We start from the raw sequence: 6,242 nt of genomic DNA, 5'->3' as shown, positions 1-6,242 counted from the left end.
GTGTGTTGGAATAGAGTTGTTCATAGTATTTTTTAACAATCCTTTGTATTTCTGTGGGGTATGTTGTTATTTCTCTTTCATTTCTGATTTTGTTCATTTGGGTCCTCTCTTTTTTCTCTTGGTGAGCCTGCCTAGAGGTTCATCAGTCTTGTTTATCCTTTCAAAGAACCAGCTCTTGGTTTTGTTGATCTTTTGTATTGATTTTTTGGTCTCTATGTCATTTATCTCCGCTCTGATTTTTATTATTTCCTTCCTCTGCTTACACTGGGCTTTTCTTGTTGCTCTCTTTCTAACTCTTTGAGTTGTAGGGTTAGGTAATTTATTATCATTGTGTCTTGTTTTTTGCAGTAGGTTTGTAGAGCTATGAACTTCCCTCTCAAGACTGATTTCGCTCTGTGCCATAGATTTTGGATTGTTGTGTTTTTATTGTCGTTTGTTGCCATGATGTTTTTTATTTCTTCTTTGATCTCACTGGTAACCCAGTCGTTGTTAATAGCATGCTATTTAGTCTCCATGTGTTTGATTTTTTTGGATTGTTTTTGTTGTAGTTGATTTCCAGTTTTATGCCTTTGTGGACAGACCATTCTTTTGATAAAGCTTGTGCCTCTCAGCTGTGGTGGGAGACATAAGCATCTGGTATACCTTCTCATTCCGCCAGTACAGACTGAGCACACATTGTGTATGCCAGGCACTGGCTTAGCCACTAGAATGCCATAGTAACTAAAAGAGATACAGCCCGACATCCTGGAGGTATTCCCTCAATAGACGTTGCCTTTCCTTCCTTTATAACATTCTACCTGGCCTGCACAGGAACTCAGAAGAATCTGGACATTGTGGAGAACGAATTCTTTTCTCCATTACAACTTGTTTCTAGGTGAAACCAGCTGCTACATGTTGTCATAGTTAATTTCATGTGTCTACTTGGGTAGGCCATGGTGCCAGATATTTGGTCAAACATTATTCTGGATGGTTCTCTGGAAGCTAGGCAAGGATGTATATTCTGTGGCTTTGGGTTGAAATGTTCTGAAGATTCAATTAATTCCATCTGATCTAGTGCATCATTTAGGATTTATGTTTCTTTGCTGATTTTTTGTTTAGAGGATTTGTCCAATGGTGATAGTGGGGTATTAAAGTCCCCTACTATGATTGTATTGCTGTCAATCTCTCCCTTGATATCCTCCAAAAGGAAGGTTTTTTTTTTATATATTTGGGTGCTCCTGTATTAGGTGCATATATGTTTACCAGAGTTATTTCTTCTTGTTGGATTGCTCCCTTTAGTATTATGAAGTGGCCTTCTTTATCTCTTTTAATGTCCTTCACTTTGAGATATAATTTGTCAGATATAAGTATTGCTACCCCAGCTTTTGTTTCATTTCTATTTGTCTGAAAAAACTTTTTGCATTCCTTCAGCATCAGTCTGTGTGTGTCTTTTTTTCTGAAGTGGGTTTCTTGTAGACAGCAGATATATGGGTCATGTTTTCTTATCCACTCAGTTACCCTATGTCTTTTGATTGGGACATTTAATCCATTTACATTTAAAGTTTTTATTGATAGATACTTGTTTGTTGCCTTGTTTGTCGCCATTTTTATTCTTTACCCCTGTGTTCCTTCTTTGTTTCCTATTTTTTCTTTTTACAGCTGACCCTTTAGCATTTCTTGCATTGCTGGTTTGGTGGTAATAAACTCCCTTAGTCCTTTTTTGTCTGTGAAGCTCCTGATTTTACCCTCAATTTTGATTGATAGCCTTGCTGGGTACAGTATTCTTGGATTCAGACCCCTGCTTTGCATGACTTTGTATATTTCATTCCATTCTCTTCTTGCCTGATGTGTTTCTGTTGAGAAATCAGTGGCTAGTCTGATGGGGGATCCTTTGTAGGTAACTTTCTGTCTCTCTCTCGCCACTTTTAAGATTCTTTCTTTATCGTTGGTGTTTGCCAATCTTACCTAATAATAGACAAACATGTAAATTGACCATACCTTTGCTATGCTAACCAGCCAATCAGGAGAGTATGCATATTAACCTAACAAAGATGGTGGTTAATTTGCATATGTAGGCTCCAAGCGGCGGAGTGAAGCCTGACAGCCTGGGTGTTGGAGCCATGCTGCCGGCCCTGGGGCTGTGAGGCTTCGCTGCACCACTGGCCCCGGGGCCATGAGGCTTTGCTGCACCACTGGCCAAAATTTAATTATAATGTGTCTTGTTATCAATCTTTTGGGGTTCATCTTGTTTGGGACTGTGTGAGCTTTTTGGACCGTGTGAGCTTTTTCTTCTGATATCAGGGAAGTTTTCTGTCATTATTTCTTCAAACAGATTCTCTATTCCTTGTTCAGTTTCCTCTTCTTCTGGCACCCCTATTACGTGGATGTTGTTTCGTTTCGTGTTGTCCCAAAGTTCCCTTAGGCTCTACTCTTGCTTTTTAATTTTTTTTTTCTATAAGCTTCTCTGCTTGGGTATTTTTTCCTACCTTGTCTTTAGGCTCACTGATGCGGTCCTCTGCTTCTTCTAGTCTGCTGTTGATGCTTTCTATTGAGTTCTTTATAGCAGTGATATCATTTTTCATTTCTTCTTGGTTCTTCTTCATTTCCTCTTGGTTCTTACACATATTGTTGAATTTGTCTTCCATTCTTTTCATCCACCTTATGACCATTTCTCTGAATTCTTTCTCTAACAGGTTGCTTGCCTCCATTTCGTTTACTTCCTTTTCTGGTGATGCCTGCTTTTCTTTCATATGCGGGCTATTTCTTTGTCTCCCCATGATCTCTCTTCTCCGGGTGTCTGGTTATGTAGTTCTCTCTCTCCTTATCCCAGGCGAAATCTGACCTTTCCGTGATGGGGTTCAGAGATCCTTCGAATCCACATGCTCACACCACTTGGGGACTGGTGTTCCTGCGTTCGCAGCTGTTTGCTGGGTGCCGTTGTTGTAGATTCATGGGATTTTCAGGCTTCCAACAACATCCACTCTCCCCCACTATCTTGCAGTCTGCCATCCCATTGGCAGCCATCTTCCTTCTCTGAAGCTCAAGTTTTCATTTCCTCTTACCTGCATGACTGGGGCTTTGGGGATCTCTGTGGGGCAGTGTTGTCTTGACCTTGGAAAATGCCAGGTATTCACTGAGGAGGCGGGTGACCCCTTAATCACCTGGTTATCTTGGTCTTGGGTATAGGTCTCCTGGACTGTGTATTCATGGCACTGCCTTTCTGGCTAGAATCTGCCAGCAGAGCTGCTCTGAATGTTGACTCAGTTGCTTCTACCAGGCTCTGCTACACAGGTGAGAGAAGCAGGCTTGCACATCTGCAGCTCTGTTATTTCTAGTGGGTTTAGCTCCACTGAGTACCAACTACTTAGGCTAGAAAGTTGTTTTCTGACTTTTCACAATTTTCTGAGTGTGGCTTTTACTGCTGAGCAGACCACAAAGGAACGGAAGCGGGGCAGGTTCCCTCATTTGAAAATTTCTTTGTCTGGTGATGGTAGTTTGTGACATGCTGTCACCCTATGCATCACTTCTCTGCCCCTTACCCTGGGCTCAGCCTCAATGTATGCTTGCCACCCAGGCTCCATTCCTGTTTCTGACCCTCCTATTTGCCCAGTGGGGGTTGCACCCTGACCTTTCACTGCTATCACATTTGCTATAGTGAGCATCATACTGTGATTCCCATCCCTGTCCTTCCCCCCATCCCATCTCCCTTGTTCATTTTGATATGCCTACCTTCAGATGTCTCAATGCACAGATCTTTCAGACATATGTATGTGTTGAGCAGGGAATGCACTGTTGAGTTATAGCTATCCAATTTGTAACTTTAAAGAGAGTGATATGAAGGTTCTCTCACACTGCCATGATGCTGATGTCACTCTGGGTTTATGTAAAACATAAAACAGACTTCTTTACCATGATATTATTTTTTTTAAGTCCTATGGGATTTTTTTTTCCCTAGTGCTTTCTTGTTTCAATTTATTTTTCATGTTTAAATCTTTAATTTGCCTGGACATTATTTTGGTATGACATGTAAGATAGCAATCCAACTTTATTGTTTTAACAAATTATTGTCTAGTTGTTTGCTAATGAATAATAAATCTTTTCTCCACTGATCTGAAATACTATATTCCTGTAATTATTTTGGCCTGTTTTGGGGTACTCTATTCTGCTTTTCTAATCTATATATTCATAATCCATATTATAACTACATAATAGTTTCAATGTCAAGTAGTGCCTAGTTCTCATTGATAAAATTCTTGGCTATGTTTGTTTTTTTATAATAATTTAAAAAATTAATTTATTTAGTACAAACTATCATGTTGGTATTTATTGGGTCATGTTAAATGGATATTTGGATTTAGGAGAAAATACATTTTTTTGTTCAAGTCTCTATTTTTATCTGTCAGTGACATTCCAGTCTTAGAAATCTCTTATTTATTATATTTCTGGTATTTTTTATTACTTTCACAAATGGTAACTTTTATTTCATTATAGGTTGTTTTTTTTTTTTGAGATTTCCTCAGTGATTTATTGTTCATTATTTTAACGTTTTCATGAAGATTGTTCACATAGTGAGACAGCCTCAAATACTGTCACCAAAATGCTTCTGGCTTTTTTTCAAATAACACTGATGAACCAGTGGAAGCAGTTTCCCTTTCTGGTGAAGCCTGTGGGTGTCGGTGGCACCTCCAATAAAAGTCCCATTGACAAATATTCTTGGCATGGTTCTCTCGCCAGTCATCTTGGGAAGTGCGTCTTGAAACTGGCTTCCATATTCAAGCAGGTCCAGTTCCACCGCTTTGTAGTTTATGTTCATGTTGTGAAAAAGCTTCTTTGCCATGTTGCAGTAGGAACAAGATGTTTTTGAGTAAATCACTACACAGTTGTCAGAAATGGTTTCCTGGATCTGATGCACGGGAGCAGCTGCCGGCTTCCCCCAAGTCCACGACATGCTTACCCCAAGTCCTCGAGGCCGCCCTGCCGAGCCGGCCCGCCAAGCCACTCCCGCTCCAGGCGAACAGCGTCCCCGCAAGGAACGCGCAGCGCCAGATCATGGTCAGAGAGCCTCATCATGTTTTTTAAAATGTACTTATTATAGAAACTTCTACTCAGCCATTTTTAGCTATTGTTTGTAATAACTTTAGATCAGCTGTTAGATTTCCTAGTAAAATAACAATATCATCTGCAAATAATAATTATTTTATTTTTAATTTTCTAATTTTAATTTCTTTTTTATTCTCTAATTGACTTTCTAGTATCTGTAGAACAATTCTAAATAAAAGTGATGATAAAGGACATCTTTCTTTTTTGTTTCTGAATTTTTAAAAAATGTTATCACCAAAGAATTCATCTCCTCATCAATTATTGCTTTTAAATACAAGAATGAATTTTGGTTATTTGATTTTATAAAACTTTAGTTATCTATGGAGATCACATACTTTTTTTTCTTTTGACATTTTTATATGGTAAATAATATCAATAGATTTTCTAATATTGAACCATCCTTGAATTCTTGAGATAAGCCCACTTGTCTGTGGCATATTATTATTTCAGTATTTTCCTGGACTCTGTGGACTAATTGAGAAGTAAAGGTTAATCTGTCCAAGACTGATCTATGGAAACCTGGTCTCCAGAAAAGGAGCTACTCTTTCAAGCAACATGTAAAGTAGTAATAGTCCAGTTTTCATGGCATCAATGCTTGTCAACTGCAAGGTCTGGATCAAGCTCCTGATTATACTAAGATAGGAGCTGCTATTTTCCCTAAACTGAGTGCTGATATTATTACAAGACTAGAGGCCCGGTGCAAGAATTTGTGCATGGTGGGGTCCCTTGGAGTGGCCTGTGGAGATCGGGCTGAAACTGATAGTCCCACACTGCCTGCCACCCCTGCCTACTTGTCCGTCGGTGCCTGGCCCATTCTCCAGAGATTGGAAGAGATTGGACCTGCAGGACTACTGAGGGAGTGAGTGGCTGCCGCCAGGCTGGTGGGCTCCTGGGACAGGTCAATCAGCTGAGTGGCACTCCCACTATGGGAGCACACTGACCACCAGGGGGCAGCTCCTGCATTGAGTATCTGCCCCCTGGTGGTCAGTGCTCATCATAGCGACCAGTCGACTAGTCGACCGATCATTTGATGGTTTAGGCTTTTATATATTTGGATAGCAAGAAACTAGGAAAAATTCCAAGGCAGTAGGAGTAGGGAAACTGAGATAATAAAATTAAACAAGGCCAAGCAGTTTGCCAGTCTACAGCCAGCTTGTAAATAG

General features: G+C 39.9%; 1 pseudogene; it reads right to left on the bottom strand.

The window, feature by feature from the left end:
- Positions 1–4,558: 4,558 nt before the first annotated feature.
- Positions 4,559–5,035, bottom strand: LOC102765546 (annotated as a pseudogene).
- Between the last annotated feature and the right edge of the window lie 1,207 nt (positions 5,036–6,242).

The sequence above is a fragment of the Myotis davidii genome, unplaced genomic scaffold, assembly GCF_000327345.1.
Source record: "Myotis davidii unplaced genomic scaffold, ASM32734v1 scaffold230, whole genome shotgun sequence".
Lineage (NCBI taxonomy): Eukaryota > Metazoa > Chordata > Mammalia > Chiroptera > Vespertilionidae > Myotis > Myotis davidii.
The sequence above is the reverse complement of the archived record's forward strand: the minus strand, read 5'-3'. Positions and strand labels throughout refer to the sequence as shown.